Source organism: Eptatretus burgeri, chromosome 15 (assembly GCF_056783735.1).
Source record: "Eptatretus burgeri isolate ZD-2024b chromosome 15, Ebu_testis_v1, whole genome shotgun sequence".
NCBI classification, from domain to species: domain Eukaryota; kingdom Metazoa; phylum Chordata; class Myxini; order Myxiniformes; family Myxinidae; genus Eptatretus; species Eptatretus burgeri.
In genome coordinates, this window is record NC_140975.1 from 27,630,639 (window position 1) to 27,654,299 (window position 23,661).

Genomic DNA, 23,661 nt, shown 5'->3' on the forward strand with positions numbered 1-23,661 from the left:
CCAAGAGGCCGCCGCAGGTTACCTTTACCCTTGTGGTGACTTGGTTGGGCGACCCTCGGTGGACCCTCTCAAGCTCTTCACCGACTGCGGGGACTCCAGGCTTGAACGCGGCTGCCCACAACTCCACACTTCCGAGACCTCCACCGACTCGCTGCTCCACCCAGACCGAGACCTCCACCGACCCGACCAACAACCAACCCATAGACCAAGACAGCTCGACAGCCGCTCGACAGCCCCCTTCGCTCTTCCAGCACGGGCTTTTATCCCCCCCCCCCTTGGCTTCCCGCCCCGCCCTCCTTCCAGCTCCTGCAGGATACTTCCAGAAGGGGGGCGTTTTCCTCGTGGGTCGGGGTTTTTCGTAGCAGTCATTTCCGGTCGCTCTTCTTTATTCTCTCTCCACTCGCCCCTCCCCCGTCCCGAAACGCGGGAAAGTAAGAGGAAAAATCCGTGCGTTATCAGAACGCCTTCTTCTTTCTCCATGGCGGAGATGGTTTATGATGCGGAGAGGGTTGTAGCGTGGCTGTGGAGATGGTGATTGGTGGTGTGGTTTGTGGTTGAGGTGATCGTGGTTGTTGTAATGGTGGCGTGGGTGGGCGCTTGTGGAAAAGGTGGTTGGTGGTGTGGTTGGTGGTTGAGGTGATCGTGGTTGTTGTAATGGTGGCGTGGTTGGCGTTGTGTGGTGGTCGTGAAGGTGGTGTGGTTGGACGCTTGTGGAAAAGTGGTTGGTGGTGTGGTTGGTCCAAAATAACGATAGTAAAGAAAAACAGCTAACTCAAAGATCACAGCCCGAGTGACATGAAGAAATCCCATTAAACATCGGTGGGGAAATCTAACTGAACACGGACTTATCGGCATAACTGAACTAAGGACCTAGATGTTGTTCTGCGAATTTCCACAGCCGTAACAATATTGTTTGCTTTTGGAAGAAACAGAATTACAGATTAATACAGATAATGGTGTTATGATTAGTCTCACATAATTTTTTTGTGAAATAAATGAGTGGTAAAGTGCCAACTGGGGTGTATGTTAATCAAATCAATCTTCATAAACTATCATCTTGTGTTTAAAATCAAAAGCCTTGTACGATTAACGTTAATACAATTCAGAGCAAAGGAGCAGTAGGAATTGATGTTTTGCTCACAAGAGAACAGGTGAAAATCTTGAACGATACTGGCTCACTTAAAATTAAAATGTCAAAACCAATGTTGAAAAAATATTCAATAAGAGAGATGAGTGGAGGAATTCTCCCATTTCTAATTCCTTTATTTGCTGGTTTAAGTGTGGCTGGAGAATTGACGGGCGGTATTTCAGCAGCGGTGAAAGCTTCCAACGAAAGGAAGGCTCAACTCTGGGCTCAAGAAGAATTGGAAAGACATAACAAAGAGTTGGAGAAACAAATCAGTGGAAGTGGTGTAATTGTAGATTTTGCTGAAAAACTTGAAAGTCTACCTGTAAAAGTGAGATTGTTAGTTGGAGATATGCTTTCTTCTATCACACAAGCAGGTGCAAAATTAACTAAAAGGAGTAATGGATTATATCTTTCTAATAAATAAATGAGCATTGATAAGTGGTTTAAAGAATTTGGAAAGAATACAACATCAAATTTAGAACTTGTCAAATATTGTAAGAAATTAAAAATTCATAATGTGGTTATTTGTATGAGAGATGAATTAACAAACATGTCTAAACATACAAAGAATATTATCATGAACTTAAAAGATAATAATGGGAACGGTTCTCATTGGGTTTGTATTTTTAATAGTCAAGACAATTATTATTTTGATAGTTTTGGTCTTCCACCTCCTATTGAAGTTAAAAAATTCTTACAGAATGGTGTTTAACAAGCATTCAAGTCCCATTATTAAATTCCAAGTGTTGTGGTCAATTATGTCTATATGTGTTATTTCAACTCAACAAAAATAAAAATTTTTATAACATTATTTTTCATCTAATATAAATGACTTACGTTGGTAAAGATGGTTCTATCTTTGGTGTTTCCCAAGAACTGGATATTGATTTATCAAATTATTACACAAAGGCACATGCTGAATGTCAGAAATATAGTTTAACAAAAAATATTAGAATGAAAAATGCTTATAAATTAAAAAATTATCCAAGCCCGACTGACGCGAATGACTTGGTGATAATAAGTGATTTATCACAATATATATCCTCAAACAAAACGGCTGTGTATTCCAAAGATACAGAAGTGTTGATTTTATCTCCAGGTCATACAGAATTCACAGTTCTAATTCATATAAATTTTTATAAAGAAGGGCGTATCGTTTGTATGAGAATAGAACAATGGGGTATGATATGAATGATTTAGGGTATAATTGGTCATTTAAAATTAACCTAGAATACCTGGAACAATTAAATCAGTCTCATAAGGAAGAATCTTATCCACTTGGTGCTGAGAATGAGCTTTGTGGAAGCACGATTAGTAAACAACAAATAAAATAATTTAATAAGGGTAAATTTAATAATGGTTTTGCCCTAGTTTATATCATGAAAACAGAAAAAACAGGATTATATATAATAAGTAAGGAAATGCAAAATGATTTAACTATGGGAAGATGGGGGGTTGTTTTGTGTCATAATATTAATCTATCATATATTTCTAATACATAAATGACAGCAAGAAGGCTTCAAGAAAATTATCATTTCTGTGTCCAAGCATACCTTCAAGAAAAGGGTATTCGGTATTTTAATAAATATGTTCTACAACATAAGAATGAGGTATTTTCAATTAAAAAAATTGGTTTTATACTGATGCTAATGAACCAACAACTTTGGATTTAGTTAAAATGTTAAATAATGAAAAAATTATGAAGGTAAGAAAACGCAAGGCTCTTTTATAAATTCAGAAGAAATTTTATTGGTTTCCTTTTGTAAAAAAAAATAATTTTGGATACAGCAATAACAAGAAATCCTGATGAATATATGTATGATATTCTATGGGGTGTAAGTGATTCAAGGATAGTAAGGGACAATGAAGGAGTTGAAGAAACTGAGACAAAGGAGGAAAAGGAGAAGAGAGAGGAGGAGGAAAGAGAGAAGAGAGAGAAGGATGAAAGGGAGAAGAGAGAGGACTAAAGAGAGAAGAGAGAGAAGGAGGAGAAAGAGAGGGAGGAAAGAAAGAGAATAAATAAATATAAAAATATGGAAACCAGTGAGATTAAAGAAAGATTGGAGGTATTACAGAAAATAAATAAATCTCAACGTACCGAGGAGGAAAACAAAGAATTGACAAGTCTATTAGAAATATTTTCGACAAGACTATTAACATCGTTTTCAGGGAGAAGATATAAACGAGAAAGTGGAGATATAGATTATATTATTGATGATGTTGGTGTGATTGACTTTAATTAAAGTTTTTCATTTTTTTTCTTAAATAAATGGAGGAGAGAGTGAAGAAATTTCTGAGGATTCTTTATGTTTTAAAAATTAAGATTCAAATGTGCATGTTGGAAACTAAAAAGGTTTCCGCACTCTGTAGGAATTTTTCTCATAAATAAATAAGTTATTGTCTCAAATGTAAAAAGAAAACTAATACTAAAAATATCTCTTATTTTAAAAGTAAAAATAACAGGGTTATACAAAAAGGTACATGTTCGGTGTGTGGCTCAAAAAAAGACTAAATTTATCTCCAAACACAAACAAGGAGGAGATGTACAAAAGTTTTTATCAGGAAGTAAATTTACAACTACTTGAATACCAGGGGAATTACATCGACCAGGGTATTCTTTCTGTTGTCCAGGAACAAACTTGGATGAAAAATTAGATGAGGCAGACAATCCTAAACTATAGAGTAAACCCATCAATAGGGTTGATGAAGTGTGCATAAGGCACGATATTGATTATGGAAATTCCACAACTTTGGAAGAAAAGCATAAAGCCGATCGAGAAATGTTGTATAATTTGTCTCTGATACAAAATCCAACCTTGAGAGAAAAAGTTGTTAGGTTCATCGTGAAGAAGATGATCAGTACTAAATTGAAACTTGGGCTTGGAAATTCAAAAAACTTATAGGCTCTAATGATGTCATTAAGACTGAAGAACAATTAGCTGATGAATTACATAAACCAATATTCACAAAGTTTCGTAGAAGGAAGGTTTATTCCAAGGAAGTTGATTATATCTGGTCTGCTGATTTGATTGAACTCATTAATGATAACGGGTACAAGTATGCTTCAACCGTTATTGATTTGAGGAGTAGATATGCATGGGTTGTCCCTTTAAAAAACAAAACAAGTAATACTCTTATGTTCGCCTTTCAACAGATATTTAATAAAAGTAAGAGAAAACCTTAAAAATGGTGGACTGATGAGGGTAGAGAGTTCTATAACAAGACATTTATGAATTTTTTTTAAAATAACAGCATTACATTATACAGTACCTTTAATGAAGGAAAAGCGGTTGTTATTGGGCGCTTCAATCGCACTTTAAAAGAGAGACTACATAAAAATTCACCCAACTCGGTTCTCAACAATGGTCATCTTTTATTCAGGGTATTGTAGATAAGTATGATGATATGATTCGCACCTCAACGAATACTAAACCATCAGAAACATTTACAAAATTAAAATATGAAAAATAAATTAATGTCAAAAAGCCGAAGTTCAAAGTTGGTGATATTGTAAGAATATATAGGTGGAAATCTCATTTTGAAAAAGGTTATACAAAGCGGTGGACAAATGAGCTTTTTAAAATCGTTGATGTGATAGATACAGTTCCTTGGACTCATAAGGTATCTGATTTAATGGGGGAAGAGACTTTAGGTTCATTTTATTCACAGGAATTACAAAACACAAAGATAAATTGCAATTTTTTTGACTCTGCCCACACAAGCCCCACCCACACAAGCCCCTCCCATCCACACATAAAGCCCACACCACACAAGCTCCACCCACACAAACCCCACCCCACACAAGCTCCACCCACATTCATCATATTCACATAATTAGTGATTAATTAATTAATTAGTTCCCCACACACAACATGTTTATTTAATTTAAAAAATTGCTCCACCCATCCACACAAGCTCCACCCACACATCCACCCATCCACCCATCAACACAAGCTCCATCCACACATCCACCCATCCACACAAGCCCCACCCACACAAACCCCACCCACAGAAGCCCCTCCCACACAAACCCCAACCACACAAACCCCACCCACAGAAACCCCGACCACACAAGCCCCGCCCACACAAGCCCCACCCACCCCCCCCATCCCCCCCTGTGCGCCCCCACCCTTGACCAACCACCCCCCTCAGCCCACCCCCCACCCTTACCCACACACACACACACACACGGGGAGGGAAGGGGGGTGGGATGAGGGGGTGATGGGTCATTGGGGAGCAACAACTACTCCCCCCCCCCCCTTTACATCTCCTTTATTCTTTTCTTGTAAGTCAAAATCAGATAATTACAAGGAAAACAAGTATAATTCATCCAGATTAAAAAATATTGAACATTCAGTTGTAAAAATAGATAATATTTCCAAGCAGTCTGCTTCAGATGTCTTGAGTTTCATGTCAGATTCCTGCAGACGATTAACTTGTGTGCTTGGTTTATCCAGACAGGGGTTTAAACTGAAAAAAATATATAAAAAAATAATCATGAGTCAACATTCAAGGGAGATATAGACAGAGGGATAAACAGACAGACAGAGACAAGCAGAGAGAGACAAATAGACATACAGAGAGACAAATGGACAGAGAGACATATATACATACAGATAGACAGACACAGAGACAGATAGACAGACAAACATACAGATATACAGAGAGACAGACAGAGAGATACAGAGACAGAAATACAGATAGAGAGATAGACACACACACACACACACAAACACAAATACACACACACACACACAAACACAAATACACACATGCACGTGTGCGTTTCTCACCTTGAATTCAGGACCAATGGGCATGAGAGAACTTGTTTGCAGTCAAAAATAATATCATTTAGTTCATTCCTGAAGGAAGAAATCTCTTCAATAAAGTCTTTTATCTTAATCCATTCGTCATGTAATTCAGATAATTTGTTCTCCACAGTCGTGATCAACGATGGGGACAAGCTGTTAGAAAAAAAAAACAAACAATAATTATTGGCCGTTTCGTCATTTAATTAATAATCATTTGCTTCACTGTCATTCTCAGAGAAAGCCGTACTTGACAAAGCACACACACAAACTTACCAATATTGTGATGGGTTCTCTTCTTCGTCGGATGAAAGATAGTTCATGTCTCATTCATTGGGACAAGATGAGAAAAAATGAAAAACCGTCAAACAGAAGAGAAATGCCTGGCTTATAAACCATGTTGGAGAAAGTCAGTTGGATCTTTGCCTGGAGTTGCCTCATTGTTCTCTTTCCTGTTTTCAACAGCTCAGTAATTCTGGAAAATTTCCCCAGCTTCCTGTTTTCAACTGCACTCAGCTTACAGAATGTGTGAAAAGTATCAGACTCTCTATATAATTTTAATGTACATGATTAAAACCAAAATATAAATTTAATTACAAATAAGTTGGATGTAAAAAAAAAATTCATTGGATCACTCTTTGAGTGGAATGAAAATAGGAAATCAGTAAGTCTCAATTTAACATGTGCTCAATGGGACAGAGATCAGTATCCTCTTTTGACCTGATGGGCTGAGAGTCAGAGGGGGCGGAGGTGGGGGGATGTGGGGGGGGGGAAGAGAGGGAAGGGAAAAAACAGTGTGGAACAGAGACATGAGGAGATCTGTGGAAGGAAAGGGATGGAGTGGGGAACACAGGGTAAACACGATGGATACGACAGGGACTTTGAGGAATGGGCAGGGGGGGTGGGAGAAAATCATTCTCCTATTTAACATTAGTTTGTATGGGAGGGGGAGAAAATCATTCTCCTGTTTAAGGTTTTTTTAGGGTTTGTCAGAGAGTTTCCCCTATACATTTATATGGGAGCGGGGAGGAATCAGTCTCCTGTTATGGGTTTTTCCATGGTTGATCCAGAGTTTTACCCCTTTTCCCCATTCATTTGCATGGGTGCCTCAGAAGCCCCATTTATCCTCTACTACCCTGCTTAGATTGGACACCTGACCCATGACATCCTCTTTATCAAATCAAATTCCGAATGGGTGACCGATCATGTCTTTGGAGTTTTGACGTCATCAGTCACGTGGTGTGGCAGCCACATTGGTTTCAAGGAAAGTATTAAGAAAATATTTTGGAAACCACTGCAGCGACCGATGCAAACCTTTGCAGTTGTGATCCACTGCCATTGTGCCGTGTAAGGCAACATGTTTCACATCAATCTGTGAAGCGGTTTTGGAGAAAAAGGTTTTTTATTTTCGGTATTCAAATGAACATGGCTGCCATACCACATGACTTATGACATCATCATTTCCACAATGTATGCAACTATAGTGCTTGATAATATTTGGTAAATTTCACTTTGATTGGATAAGCTGTTCGAGATAAAACATTATTTAATATTCAAGTTCAATCCAATATGGCCGCTCAACCATGTGACATCAATTATTCTTTATCACCCTAGTATCACCAAGGCATGTTGAATAGGTGTGTGAAGATTTACCTCAATCTGTCCAGCCATTCTGGAGAAGAAGATTTTTGAAAGTTTTTGGGTAAATCCAATATGGCTGCCAGACCATATGACCTATGACATCATAGTTATCAAACTTTATTCAGCATGGCTAGTTGGTCATTTTTGTGCAGCTTCACTTTGATCTCTAAAGCAGTTCTCGAGAAGAAGATATTTTTCCTTTTTATTTTTCAGCAATATGGCTGCCAAACCACATGACCGATGACATCATAACAATTTTTTTTTTCTGTCTACCAATCTATCCCTAGATGAACAACAAATTTTTCATACTGGTCGAATGCAACGTTCTACCTGTCAAATTTGGACTGGGATACCACTTCACCAATGACGTCATCATCAAATCACCCTTATTCCCCATCCTGAGTAGTTGCAGGTGCCAAGTTTCAATTTTTTCCATTGTGCGGATTAGGAGATACAGAGGTCCATTTTTTTCCCCAGTTTTCCCAACATGGCTACCACCCCATGTGACCTATGATGTCAATTATCGTTTTTTAAAATGCTGCATGAGTAGTAGCACCTATGATGAAAATTTTGTGTCAATTGGGTAAGCGGTTGCAGAGAAAACAGAAAAAAAATTTGTATGGACATACATATGTGCACAACATGGCCAAAAGTATGTGGACACCTGCTCGTCCAACATCTCATTCCAAAAAAATTGGCATTTATATGGAGTTGCCCCCACCCCCCCCCCCCCACCTTGCTGCTATAACAGCCTCCACTCTTCTGGGAAGGTTTTCCACGAGATCTTGTAACATTGTTGCGAGGATTTGCTTTCATTCAGCCACAAGAGCATTGGTGAGGTCGGGCACTGATGGAGGGCGATGAGATCTGGCTCACAGTCGGCGTTTCAATTCATCCCAAAGGTGTTCGAAAGGGTTGAGGTCGGGGCTTTGTGCAAGCCAGTCAAGTTCCTCCACACCGATCTCAACAAACTATTTCAGTATGGACCTCACTTTGTGCATGGGGACATTGTTACGCTGAAACAGGAAAGGGCCTTCCCCAAACTGTTGCCACAAAGTTGGAAGCACAGAATCGTCTTGAATGTCATTGTATGCCGTAGCATTAAGATTTCCCTTCATTGGAACTAAGGGGCCTAACCCGAACCATAAAAAACAGCCCCAGACCATTATTCCTCCAACACCAAACTTTACAGTTGGCACGATGCATTCAATCAAGTCGCATTCTTCTGGCATCCACCAAATCCAGATTTGTCCATCGGACAGGCAGATGGCGAAGCGTGATTCATCACTCCAGAGAACACGTTTCCACTGGTCCAGAGTCCAATGGCGATGAGCTTTACACCACTCCAGCTGATGCTGGCGAGCTTTACACTACTCCAGCCGATTTTTGGCATTTCGCATGGTGATCTTAGGCTTGTGTGCAGCTGCTCGGACATGGAAACCCATTTCATGACGCTCTCGACGAACAGTGCTTGTGCTGATGTTGCTTCCAGAGTCAGTTTGGAATGCGGTAGTGAGTGTTACAACCGATGACAAACAGTTTTTCCGCACTACACGCTTCAGCACTTGGCGGCTCCATTCTGAGAGCTTGTGTGGCCTACCACTTTGCAGCTGAGCTGTTGTTGCTTGTAGACATTTCCACTTCACAATAACAGCACTTACAGTTGATGAGGGCAGCTATAACAGGGTAGAAATTTGATGAACTGACTTGTGGGAAAGGTGGCATCCTTTGACGGCGCCACGTTGAAAGTCACTGAGCTCTTCATTGTGGCCCATTCTACTGCCAATGTTTGTCTTTGGAGATTGCATGGTATTGTGCTTGATTTCATACACCTGTCAGCAATGGGTGTGGCTGAAATAGCTGAATCCACTCAATAGAAGGGGTGTCCACGTCCTTTTGGCCATGTAGTGTATGCATGTACGGATAGACGGACAAGCAGAAAACAAAATGACACCAGTGGCTTCATCACCGGAGGCATAAAAATCCCACAGTTTCACATCATAAAGAGCTGGTTGACTTTCATGATGAAATGTGTGGCGTCGCATTGGACCTTCCCAAGTTACCTATGGGTAAAGTCCTTTTGGCACACTTGGCAGCTCGAGCCAGAATAGCCTTCGTATTTGCTACGGCCCAGTTTAACACAAGGGAAAAGCCACCGTAGCATTGTTGCATCCTGAACGTGGTTCTGGGTGTGACATGTTGTCAAACCCTGATGTCAGAATGCAGGATTTTGACCTCTTTCTCTTGAAAACGTTGGCCTTTGTGCAGGCAACGTTGACATCTCATTTACTCGGTTGAGCTCAGCCAGTGGGTGTAACGTGCGTGCGTGCATGCGCACGTGTGAGTGAAGGTGCGATATCTCTCTGGTCCCTAGTGCAGCTCATGTGCCAAAAACAGGGAGCAGCTATTGAAAACGCAAATGATCAACCTCACTAACACAAACCTTTAACAGTGAAAATAAATAAAAGGGTCTGAGAGGTATAAAACCACAATGCCCTATACAATATATAAATCGAAAGACATCATGTATATGTTGGTGAACTGACTCGTGTAAAGCTTAGGTGGGGGTTGGGGCTATAGAGGTATTACATACTCATTATAATGTTATTTTAAACCAAACCCCCCCCCCCCTTTGTTCCACCTCTGAACATTTCCTCCATATATCTCCTTCCCTTTCCTCCTCTTTGGCTTTCTCCCTCTCATCACACACTCCTATAAAGCATCCTTTGCATCACCTATAAGCCTCCCTCCTTGTCCTATTCTTAGTTTTTCATTATCTCCCCCTCCTGGTTAAACCTCCGAAATCCAGGCTAACTGCACACATCAACTTTCTGATCAATCACATCTCCCATCTACGGAACCACCTCCTGAGGCTCTTTTTGTTGTTGTTGTTGTTGTTGTATACACCGTCGAGGCTTGTATGCGAGCTTTTTTTGTATTCACCATCGTATGATAGCTAAGAGGTCTTCTGCCCCACTCTTCCCTCGAGGGCTTCAACCAAGCAGTTCACCACCACCTCTGTGTCATCTCCAATTCTGACCCATGATTTTTCTTACCCCATTAACCTTTCCTAACCCAACCATCTGATTTGCTCGCCTCAATTTCCTCCCCTCCTCCCGCTCGTTTCCTGTTCATTAATTCCCTTGATTGTTGGCCCATTGTCAGTTTTAACTTGCCCTTTCATGAACTTCCCTCCTGTAAATAATCATAAAGAAATATATATATATATATATATATATATATATATATTATACAGTATCATTTTAGCCCCTTACTCCCCTACCTTGCGTATGTAATAAATAGATAACCCTCTGAGCAGTATCACTGATATTTTTCAAGCATCAGTTTAAAGAGGACTAAAATAATTGTTCATGGATAAAGAAACAGCAGTTCTGCATTTTTGGCTGTCAGTGTCAAAGTAGTTCCGATTTGTCCAAAGGATATTTCCATTTCGAAGGGACAAATGAAATGGGGAATGTGAAATACTTGCAATGTTATTGTAAGAACATTTGCACTGGCCCATGTGCCCATCGCCCATTTACCCACTCGCAAACAAAGATGGCTTGTATTCCCATATTCCCAGGCAACAGCCTGCTTGCAGATTGAATTTGCTCCCACGTCCCGCCACCCACCGCACACCCTTGCCACCTCGCTCACTATTTAAATTCCGCGAGTTCCGCTGTTGCTCTGCTGCGCCTCACAAGCCCAACGCGAATGGGCCCCACTCCTTCAGCCCTCCACTTATTCTGAATTGCTTGAGTCTCACTGACGCACTGCACGGAAGGAACAGGGCAGGTGAACAAATTGAACCGTGTCCCTCTGTGCCCCCACTATCACCTGACTCATGCTCACACATTATAGAAAGACGACGATCATATATATCTATATATATATATATATATATATATATATATATATATATATATATATATATATATGTATATCAATATCATCCAAATCAATATCTATCTATATATATATATATATATATATATATATATATATATATATATATATATATATATATATATATATATATGTATTTATATATATATATATATATATACATATATATTTATATGTATTTATATATATATATATATATACATATATATTTATATGTATTTATATATATATATATATATATATGTATATATATATATATATATATATATATATATATATATATATATATATATATATATATATATATGTATATATATATATATATATATATATATATATATATATATATATATATATATATATATACACATATATTTATATGTATTTATACATTATATATATATATATATATATATATATATACATATGTATTTATATATACATATATATATATATATATATATATATATATATATATATATTTATATATATACATATATATATACATATATATATATATATATATATCTATATTTATATTTATATATATATATATATATATATATATATATATATATATATATATATATATATATATATATATATATATATATATATATATATATATATATCTTCTTGCAGTCTCTGTTGCAAATGCTGCAACTGAGTTAATGATCTTCATCGTCATGCCAACGTTGAGTATATAGTGTTGAAATCAAAACAACTTCTCAAACGATGTTTCAATCGAAATAAATTTGGTCTTCACCCTCCATGTCAGAACAGATCCCATGAATTGGGAACATTATTCCATTTGCTCGAGCCATGATGGAGGCATCCAATCTGACTCATGTATTCAACTTGCTGCCATGCTACCTGAAATTGCTTGATAACTGACTCTGCCTGACCAAAATAATGGTGGAATCTGTCGTTGATGAGGGCAACTATAGACCACAGCCATAACCTTCGAGGCATCTCTTGGGTAAGCATGTGCAATCTGTTACACTTTGCACAAGTATGTTTATAATTAATTTATACTCTGCATAGTAATTTTTCTTTATTCCATTTCGATTAATTGCAATCTTCCTCTTTCGTATGCCGCACACGGCTGCTGGTAGTGTCATTTGTTGGGGCGTAGCTGTGCTGCTGATGCAGTGCCCCCTGTAGGTTAAATCAGAAATTTAAAATTTGTTCAGGGTACCAGTGATGTCACCTATTCTTCACGAAGGACACATTTGGATCTTTAACGTCGACCAACTAATGTCGGTGGATGTTCCACCGCAGTTTAACATCAATCTGTGGGATGGTACACACATTGAATGTCGTCCTGCATGCGAAACACAAGAATGACAGTTTATAGCTGGGCCGAGATTCAAACCCCAGAGGTGAGTGTGCCTCTCGGCCATCCTGCCAGCAAATTCCACAACGTGAGAACACACCAAAGATCACTTCAGAAGTTTATGATAATCAACTGACGATATACGTTGCTTTTCACAAGAGAATTGTCCTATTCTGACATGGCAAGACCATCCACAGTGGTAAAAGATCCAATTAGTGTTATCTTTAGATTTTAGAGGTGGGAAGTGGCGCCCTCTAATGCGGTCACCATTTGCTTCACGTTTCATGCTTCCCACGTGCCGCAAACCTGAGTGGCATACTTCTCGCCAGATGGACCGATCAAGTGCCAGCTCCATTCAACTACAAGTGGGAATATAACTGTCCTGAAGAATGGATTTTTAGTGTCCTTCCATCTCAGTGCTGGATGGTATTGTCCATATTGGCCCAGAGCTAACTCAAGGAAGTGGTGCCGTCTGGGGGATTTGTGAGTTGTCCATTTGAGTGACAAGTCCTACCCGGCAAAGTGAGGGCGGCAACCATGCTTGGACTGCTGCCTGCCTTCAACACGTACAGTTTATCAATGAGCTAATTTGATCAATGCTGATTTAGGAATAGAAATTGAATGAAAACGAATCTTTTTTGGTCCGTTGGGCAGCAACCGATGCGGCCAAGTGCAATCCAGTGTCAGATTTTGACAAAACCGGTGGAAGTTACAAGAGTAACTGAGTTGACCCTTCCAGTCACCTGAGTGTGAACTCAAGCAAAAGCAGGTTTCGTTGGTCTAGTACTCTCATCCTTCGAGACCTGGTGTCCATATCCACAACCAGATTTGTGCTTGTTCTGCTTCCTTTCTTTCAAGTATTGTGCTTTCAGCTTCCTCAACTCTATCCTATTCCTCTTCTTCGCCTAAAAAAAATACTTTCCAACTTTCCAGTTTTTCCTTCTTGAGAGTTTGCTTCTCTATCCATCTTATCACCCCTGTGTCCTCCCCTAGCCCTCATTCTTCCCCCACATCCATTATTTCTCTGAGTCTCCCTCCACTTTGTCCTGCTGTTGGTGTGTTCCCTCCTCTCTTTCTACTGTTCATTTTGTTCTGTTACATGCTGATCTGTTCTATGGCTTAGGTCCTCCACGAGCCTCGACTTTGGATACAAAAAAAGAAAAAAAAAAGATGGAGAGTGATTCTCATGTATTGAGAGCGACAGCCCTCATTATCCCATCCCCCCCGGAGGGAGGGAGCGGGATATTGTAATCGTCCGGTTTGTTTGTCTGTCTGTCTGTTAGCAACTAACCCTAACAAAACGGCTTTAGCAAACACTATCAAATTTAATCCACACGTGGGCCATGAACCTTGGACGACCCCATTAACTTTTGGGTCCAATTGGATCAAAGGTCAAGGTCAAGGTCACGAAAGATCAAAATCGTTTTTCGCTCATAACTTCGTCAAAAATGATCTGATTTACTTTAAACTAAGCTTATAGTGATCCTTATTATATTTGTCACTTATAATCGTACCCATTCCTATAGTGAAAAATGCATATTTGTGAAGATCGGTAGGGTCCGAAGTTTTGGGGGTCATGGTCATCGGTCAAAATTACAAAATTTCCATTATAACTAAACCATGGTTACGAAAATACAACTTTATGGGAAAACGGCTAGCTCAAACACTGTCAAATTGTATCCACAGTTGGGTAATGAACCTCGGACGACCCCATTAACTTTTGGGTCCAATTAGGTCAAAGGTCAAGGTCAGGTCACGAAAAGGTCAAAATCGTTTTTTGCTCATAACTTCTTCAAAAATGGTTTAATTGACTTCAAACTAAGACTAAAATATTCCTTATTCTATTCCTTATAATCAACATTCAGGTTAAGGATGTATCAAATTGAAATTTGATCCCCAAAATAACTTTATGCCTTAAATGGGTGGGATTTGTTGTGCCTGGTTAGATTTGTGATTGGTACTCATGTCCAAAATGTGTCACCAAATTTGTATTTGCTGTTTAAAATTTACTGAATGCTAAACTTCACTTTCCAAGCTTAAAATAAAGTGTATTAACTGATGAAGCAAATTCTGGTAGTGGAAATCATTGCATATTTTAAGCATTCTTTGGATTCTTTATCTCTATCTTCAAGTCAGTTTGTATAGACCTTAGCAATGTGGACACCAAACTACCAACCTGTATCCTTTTCCTCAGGAGGTGCACTTGTTCATTGATGGGGCAGTGCATCGACGGCACAGTCACGCTCTCAGCAATGTTGCAACCAGCAGACAAAGGCTGCATATGAAACAAGAGCGAGAATTGTTTTGCAATACATGTCCCCTATCGGTCCTAATGAATGTTCGAAAGATAAAAATTTGTTTGCCCGATATGCATACATGAAGCAAAAACATGTGTACTGCTTATGTGCATGCAGTGCCCATAGAAAGTCCACACCCCCTTTCAAATTTTTCACCTTTTGTTGCTCTACAGCCTGGAATTCGGTTCCATCACATCAGACTTTTTCCACCTTCATTTACACATCGTATCCCACAACTTCCAAGTGAAAAACAAATTCTACAGAAAATTAATTTCAATCACAGAACAAGAATATCTTGGTTGGATACGTGTCAACCCCCCCCCCCCCACTTTAATAGCAATTCTAAATTAGCTCAGGTGTAACCAATCACCTTCAAAATCACACACCAAGTTAATTGGCCTCCACCTGTGCTAAATTGTAGTGATTCTGATTATGTCAGAATAAAATCAGCTGTTCTTGTAAGTTTCCTCTGCTGGGTAGTGCATTTCACAGCAAAGACTCATCCATGAACACCAAGGAGCTTACAAAAGACCTCTGGGATAAAGTTGTGGAAAGGTACAGGTCAGGGAATGGGTATAAAAATATTTCAAAGGCCTTGAATATCCCTTGGAGCACAGTCGAGACGATAATTAAGAAGTGGAAAGCTTATGGTACCACCAAGACCCTGCCTAGATCAGTCTGTCCCTCCAAACTGGATGAACAAGCAAGGACGACACTGATCAGAGAGGCCATCAAGAGGCCAATGGCAACTTTGAAAGAACTACATGCCTTCATGGCAAAGACTGGTCACTGTGTGCACGTGACAACAACATCCCAAGCACTCCATAAGTCTAGCCTGTACAGTAGGGTGGCAAGTAGAAAGCCAATACTCAAAAAATCCCACCTTGAGTTCCATTTGAGGTATGCAGAAAATCACCCTGGAGATTCTGAAGCCATGTGGCAAAACGTTTTGTGGTCTGATGAAACAAAGATGGAACTTTTTGGCCTAAATGCAAAACATTACGTTTGGTGTAAACCCAACACAGCACATCACCCAAATAACACCATCCCTACTGTGAAGCATGGTGGTGGCAGCATTATGTTAATCAATGTTTCTCATCACCAGGAACTAGGGCACTTGTCAGGATAGAAGGGAAAATGGATGGAGAAAAATACAGAAAAATCCCAGAGAAAAACCTGCTGCCTTCTGTAAGAAAGCTGATATTGGGACGGGAGTTCACCTTTCAGCATGATAATGGCCCGAAGCACACAGCCAAAGCTACACTGGAGTAGCGAAGGAACAAAAAGATAAATGTCTTTGAATGGCCAAGTCAGAGCCCCGACCGAAATCCAATCAAAAATGTGTGGCATGACTTGAAGATTGCTGTCCATCAATGCTCCCCACACAAGTTGATTGAACTTGAACAGTTTTGTATAGAAGAATGGGAAAATATTGCTCAATCAAGGTGTGCAAAGTTGGTAGAGATCTCTCCCAACAGACTCACAGCTGTAATTGCTGTTAAAAAACGGTGAAAAAAAAAATTTTGGGGATACCTTGGTCGAGGCTCGTATGAGAGCTAACACACAACTCACAGCAAGGGGGCATGAGACAAGAGGGGCGGGAGTGGGAGGGACAAAACAGTGGGGAACAGACACATTAGGCGAACTGTGGAAGGGAGAGGAATGGGGATGGGACGGGGAACATGGCGAAGAGAAGATGGACATTACAGGGACTTTCAGGAAGGAAAGCAGGGGAATTGAAGGAAGTGGGCTTGGGTGGATTATCGGGGGTAGAAAAGATCGAGGATTTGGATGGGGGAAGATAAGAGGTGGTGGTGAACAGCTGTTTTGAAAGCCTGGAGGGAAGAATGGGAAAGAATAGAGTGAGGAAGTTTATTCCAAAGGCGGGAAAAAAAGAGGAATGAAAGAGTGAAGATGAGCAGTGATTCGTGATTTTGGTAGTTTTACCAGAAGGGGGTTGTTGGTGGACCTTGAGCGCCCTGTGGAAATGTGGTGGGGACAAATCGCAGAGAGAGCAGGGGGGGGGCAAGACTGGAGAGGAGTCGGTAGAAGACAGAAAGACCACCGACCAACCTGCGGTGATTGAGTGAGAGGCCCAAAGACTCAGCTTCATTGCGGGAGATGCCGATGATCTTAAATGCCCTGGTTTCGACAGCGTGAAGCCGAGAAAGGTGGGAGGCAGGAGCACCAGCCCAGAGGTGAGAGCAGTACTCCATCAGGCTACGGACAAAAGCTTTGTAAGTGGTCAGGAGCTCAAGAGGGCCGAGGAAGGACTTTGCACGACGGAGGGTTCCCAGTCGGCGACTGGCTTTTGAGGCGAGGTTGGAAATGTGACTTTCCCAGGAAAGGTCATGGCAGATAGTGAGACCCAGAAGCTTGAAAGAAAAGACTTCTTCCAGAGGATTGTTGAGAAAGTGGATGGGGGGGTGTTCTAAACGGTCCTTTCGAAGAGACATAGTGAGAGTGTGAGATTTTCTGGATTGAAAGACATGTTCCACGTGTTGGACCAGTTTGTGATTTTATCCAGATCTGCAGTGAGCGAAGAAGCTGCTGCTTGCCGGTCTGAGGGATGACAGATGGTACGGCAGAGGGTGGAGTCGTCGGCAAAGAGATATAGAGGATTTTCCAGAGAGTCGGAGAGATCATTGATGAAAACCAGAAAAAGAACAGGGCCCAGAACGCTACCTTGAGGAACTCCAGCCTGCACAGGAAGAGGGGATGAAAGAGCTCCATTTAGGGCCACACGTTGACTGCGACAGGAGAGGAAGTCTGCGAGCCATGAGTGGAGATGGCCTTGAATACCATGGGAAGAGAGTTTGGTGAGTAGTGCAGGGTGCCAGGGATATTTGAAATCCCTTTTGAAAGGGATTGTCGACTTTTAATAGGCACTGTATATAATACATTGTGGTTATACACCTGGGATCATTACAATTGCACTGGGCCATGAAATAACACCCAGGTCAGAAGGCCTGCCAATCTGTACGCTGCTTCATAACCTTATGTATATACCTAAAGCAAAAACATTTACATGGCTTATGTGCATATACTGTATAATACATCGTGGTTATATACCTAGAATCATTCCAATTGCACTGGGCCATGGCCTAACACCCATACTAAGGCCTGAGGCCTGCTGATCTGTGCTACTTCATGCAACGGTGGCGCGTGATTTTATTGGGGTGGAGTCAGTCCAGCTCTCCAGCCAATCAGTGTACAGCAGTGGGGTGGTCAAGGCAGCTGAACACTGACCCATGTATATGGCCAAAGAAACAAAACAGCAGCTGATCGTCCACGCCCGCTTCCTTTTTTTGTACCCGCCTCCTTTTTTTGTTTTTTTGTTATTTTGTCAAACATCCCTGAAAAAAAAGTCACACCCGTGTATGAAGGAAGCTGTGCAGTAAAGCGTCTGCGCCACTTAAAAAGTGGCCCCGTGGGGGACTGACTGTTTACTTACCCAACAGGTGGGTGATCTTAATGTCCTGCTGCAAACTAAGCATTAATATAAAAAAACTAAACAACAACAAAAGAAAAATGAAACAATAACAAACTATTAACGAACGTGCGGTGGGTTAGAAAGGTTCTTCTTCATTTTTTTATGGGTGTATGGAAGGACGGACAGATAGAAGGAAGGACATACCAGATATTGTAGCAGTTTTCACCACTTAAAAATCCACATCTTCGTGTACGACTCTTGCACCATTCTTTGAATCAATCATTTTCCCAATGTTGATAATGAGTTTTTTTTAACTTCTATCAATCCGCAGCGCCAAGAGCTATACTGCCGCCTTCTGTTCACTGCCGCTTTCTGTTTCCACACGCGATATGCGAGCAAACTGATCTGTGTACATGTCTGCGCGTAAGTTCCATTGCAGCCGCTGCATTAAAAATCAGTGCACGCTTCGGATTGAAAGGATGCAAAAAGTACGACTGGTTTTCAAAATTAGCAAATTGTGCGACCAATGTAGAATGTAGACAAATTGTGTGAACGCGACGAATCATTTTCATGATTTAAGCATCATTTTTGAAGATGCTATTAATATGTTTGCAAATTCGGACGGGAATTGAAGTCCTGAAGCCGTGGTATGTGGGAACAGTTCTTGAATGGCGACACTCACTTTGTGTTGTTTTGTCCGATTTTACGAGTGGGGAGTTGGACCAGGGAGGGAGTGCTGTTGAGTCCACATCCCACATATGTAAATCTGTGTATTAAATGTTTATTGTAGATCAACATAGAAAGATGGCACAATCAATAATATTAATATGCATGAAGTGTGTAGTTTTTTTGTATTTTGCCATCCATTTACTCGTATAATATATTTGGTTATAACTGTAGATTGTATTTTTAGTCGGCTTAGTGAGAGTGTATGTGACGTGTCAGGTATATGACCCACGTCATATTTGTTTGGAGGTAGAAAACTCACATGTCTGGTACATGACTCATGTAATTTTTTGGGGGAGGGGGTGGAGAGGTAATAAATTGGTGTGATGGGTACATGATTTGTCGGGTACTAAAATATAGCGGCCATTTTGAAAAAAATTATAATGCCAAATCTATTTTATAAAAGGAGCTGTGTCTGTCTGTCTGTCTGTCTGTCTGTTTTTTGTGTTATAACTTGAGAACGGATAAACAGATTTCAATAAATCGAACTACGGTGGATTCAGGAAACTCCCGGGAATGTTTGTGATGAAAAAATAATAATTTTTTAAAATTTTCTTTTTTATGGGTACACGTGGCGAAACTGCAAACGATGATTTGTGATGCTGGTTATCCCCACACAACCAGGAATCCTTTGTCTTCTTGCCCTATCGATTAGCCATCACAGCAAAGACTGATGTTTCTATTAGCGAAGTGACGGGTCTTATTTTCTAGTAACAAATAAACAGGACCTCCTCCTTCCTTTAAAAAAATAATCTGATTCATTCTTTTCCGTACCTGATTCATTCTTCCTCATTGATTCGGTTTTCTTTCATTTTCACATCACTCAATTTATACCGATAATCCTTTGGAGATTTTCTTTTGTGCCATATTATCATTCATTCATTTGATCCATTCATTCATTCATAGAATTAATTGATTCTTCTATCAATATTGTTCATTCGTGCATTTTTTTTCAATCATTTTTTGCATTTTTGCATTTGTTTACATCTTTGGGTTGATGAGCACCTTGATTTGATTAATGCATGTTTGAATGAATCCATCCTTCTTTTAGCAGGAAATTAATATCGTTGGTAAGTAGAGTCTATTAAAGCATGACTTGTTTGTTACAAGTGATGTAATTTATCATTTTGAAATTCAGTTACTTCAATTAAAATAATATGTAATTGGCCATATGTCCTCATTGGGCATGCAACACATGGATGTATCAGGAAATCTAAGCCAATTTTTTGCATTCTGCCTTTTCCTATCCTCAACCTCATTTACCGGCAAGAATGGACTGCAAAGCAATGATCTTGTCCTTGTTCATGATCCCAAACAGCTTGGCATGTTTGACCTGGCCAGATGGCTGCATGATTACTTTCCAGATCTGTATTGGGTGAGCTCAGTAGACGGTCATCCCCAGACGGCTTTTTGTATTGTTAGATATATTTTCCACATAGCTGCTACTGACCATTACCGGAGCTCTGGCCCGGGCCTCACCATCATCCATAAAATGGCTTGGACAGATTGCATCTGCAAGTTGGCCTCCAAAGCCAGCCACCACCTTGGAATTATTTGCAGGGCTGTCCTCTGCTATGTTTTGCTTATGCTGGAGTAAAGTCTTCATCTGAACCATCATGTAATATACCCCTCCTGCCTGTGAACTGACACTTCTGCCTGTATTGCCCCCCCCTGCACCCCCAGCAGTCACATGTTGGATACAGGATAAGATCTTGCCTCCCCATCCCTCCCAATCCCTTCCAGAGGCCATAGAATTATGAAAAGCCCTCCCTTTCCTCGACATTTCATGACGAGAAGCTGAGTTTCAGGATCTTCTTCTTACTGTATGCAGGTTTGTGGCCTCGCAATTTTATCTATTCAGTTCTTGCTCCAAATGCACCCTCACCTCGTTGCCCAACCCCTGCCTCTCCAATTCACACCTGTTCTAACAGATACCTTTTCCTTGTTTCCCTCCCCAAGTCTAAACTTAATGGTCACCTCCATTCGTGCATCCCCCTGTTATCTCGCCTCCTGGACCATATTACTGAGTCTGTTGTCGGAAAGTCTTCCCAATAACAAAGGTAAACAAAGGGTGGAGGAGCTCCTTGTGAGCCTACAGCCATCCAAAAAGGGAAACAAAGGGTGACATTCCCGACACCTACTGGATTGCAAGTCGATTGCCCACCATCATATCATGGTCTCTCCGATTTCTACCTCTGATCTTTACTACACCCGGAATTCCTCCTCTAGTGTTGTGATAAATATATAAATATGGTAATACATGTATCTGTATTTTCTTGTTCCGGTGTTTAACCTTTTCCCCCATTTTGTATATGTTGACCCTTTATCCCCTATTTATTCTGTTCTTCTCTGAGCCTGAATAATTATCAAAAAGGTTCTTTGGTTGTGGCAAGTTGCATTCCATCATAGTAGACATTATTCCAGCAATATACTTGGCACTGATTAGGCCAAAAAAATTTAAAAAGTAGAGTTTGGGTGACATGGTCAAAAAATGTTGGGCATAAGTCGGTTGAGATGTTTTTAATTGGGATTTTAATGGAAAAAACCTTGTGGATTCCTCAGAATATGAAAAAAAAATCATCTTTCTTCATTCAATGCATTTCTGTATGGATGTACCAGATGCACACTTGTTATTGGAAGTGATGACGACTGGTCAGGTCAGGTTAGGTATGGGAGCATGTCCCGGAACAGCGCGTCACTGCGAACACTTCCCGCCAGTTCCCCAGGGGCCTCTGGCCATCCCCTAGGCAGATGACTGGCCCATCCCCATCTCCTTGAGATGCTGATCAACCTGCTGCAACCATGAGGCACGTGGTCAGTCCATTGGCCTCATCCACTCACAAAGCTCCCTCGCTGAGAGAATCTGGTGAGCAGGATCAGTGTCAGGAAAATGAGCCACATGTCCATACAGCTGCAGCTGACACTCACAGACTATGCAGGTAACAAATCTCATTTGAGTCTCTCTCAGCAACCGCTCATTGGACACAAAGTCTGAGCAGCGACATTCAAGGATTCTCCGAAGAGACTGGAACCGAAGGAGTTTTGTCTACATCTCAAATCCTTTGTCAGAGTACAAGTCTCACATCCGTAGAGCAAGACTGGAAGAACCAGGGACCTGAAGATTCGGACTTTCTTCCTCCTGCACAGGTACGGATAGTGCCACACACCATGATCCAGTGAATCCATGACTCCCTAGGCCCAACCAAGATGTCTATTGACCTCTGGCTCACAAAGAGCAAAGACATGAATATCACTGCCAAGGTAAGTGAATCTCTCCGTGACCTCAGCATCCTCACCGAAAACAGGTACAGACAAGATAGCACCTTCCAATATGTCATTGAAAGCCTGGATCTTAGTTTTGCCCTTGAAAACCCATAATCTCAGTGGCTCCGACTCCTCATTCAGCTCCTTGAGTGCCCTCAAAAGGATATCCAGAGTCTCCACAAAGATGACTGCATCATCTGTGAAATTTAGGTCAGAGATCTTGATATTCCCAAACGACGCACTGCAGCTTGATCTCTCCGACATCCTCCCCAAGACAAGCTCTGAAAACTGTGGGGGCCAGTACACACCTCTGATGAACTCCAGTAACAACTGTAAATAAGTTAGAGATGGTATCACCACAACTCACAGCACAGTTATCACCACAACTCACAGCAAAGTTAGAGATGGTATCACCACAACTCAGTACCAGAGTAGAGTTCAGACATCAGATCGATCAGTTTTGGAGCCACCCCACGAAGATCAAGAATCCTCCAGAGGGCATCCCGATTCACTAAATTGAATGGTTTGCAGAGATCAACATAGGCTGAAATCATCCCCTGCTGAAACTCTCGTCTGCGTTCTCTGAGGTCCCGAAGGGCAAGGATTTGGTCAATCATTGACTTCTTTGGTGTAAAGCCTGACTGATCTGGATGCTGGTGCTCAAGCAGATGGTGGCGAACCATATCAAGAATTATCTGATCAAAGACCTTGCCTGGCACTGAGATCATCGTCACCCCTCGGTAGTTGTTGCAGTCCTGGCGATCACCCTTCCCTTTCCAGAGAGGGACAAGGCCCCTCTTCCAGTCAGTTGGGATGATGCCTGTGTTCCAGGCAGAGCATAGAACTGCATGCAACGACATGAGTATAGCATTTCCACTAGCCTTGAAAGTTCAGCATGGATGCCACAGATCCCAGGAGCTTTATCCCATTTCAACCGGTTCACCGCAGCCTGTATTTCCACAAATGAAGGTGGATCTCATTTGATTTGAGGGTCAGCAATTGGGATAATAGCACCCCTGACATCAAACTCAACAGCTGGTGGATCAGCCTGGTACAGCTGCTCAAAGTAACCGGCCTAGTGGGCCTTCACTTCAGATTCCTCTGTCAAGAGTCTACCACCC

At 40.9% G+C, this 23,661-nt stretch overlaps 1 protein-coding gene and 1 long non-coding RNA gene across 4 annotated transcripts in view; one reads left to right on the plus strand and one right to left on the minus strand.

The window, feature by feature from the left end:
• Positions 1-23,661, plus strand: part of GRIN2C (glutamate ionotropic receptor NMDA type subunit 2C) — a 316,497-nt gene that overhangs the window by 223,852 nt on the left and 68,984 nt on the right. The window lies entirely within an intron of this gene.
• LOC147011797 (uncharacterized) lies at positions 5,279-6,388 on the minus strand. Its single transcript, XR_015051664.1, has 3 exons — positions 6,214-6,388; positions 5,923-6,093; positions 5,279-5,599 (listed from the first exon to the last, which is right to left on the minus strand). It is a non-coding gene; the product is annotated as an uncharacterized LOC147011797 (long non-coding RNA).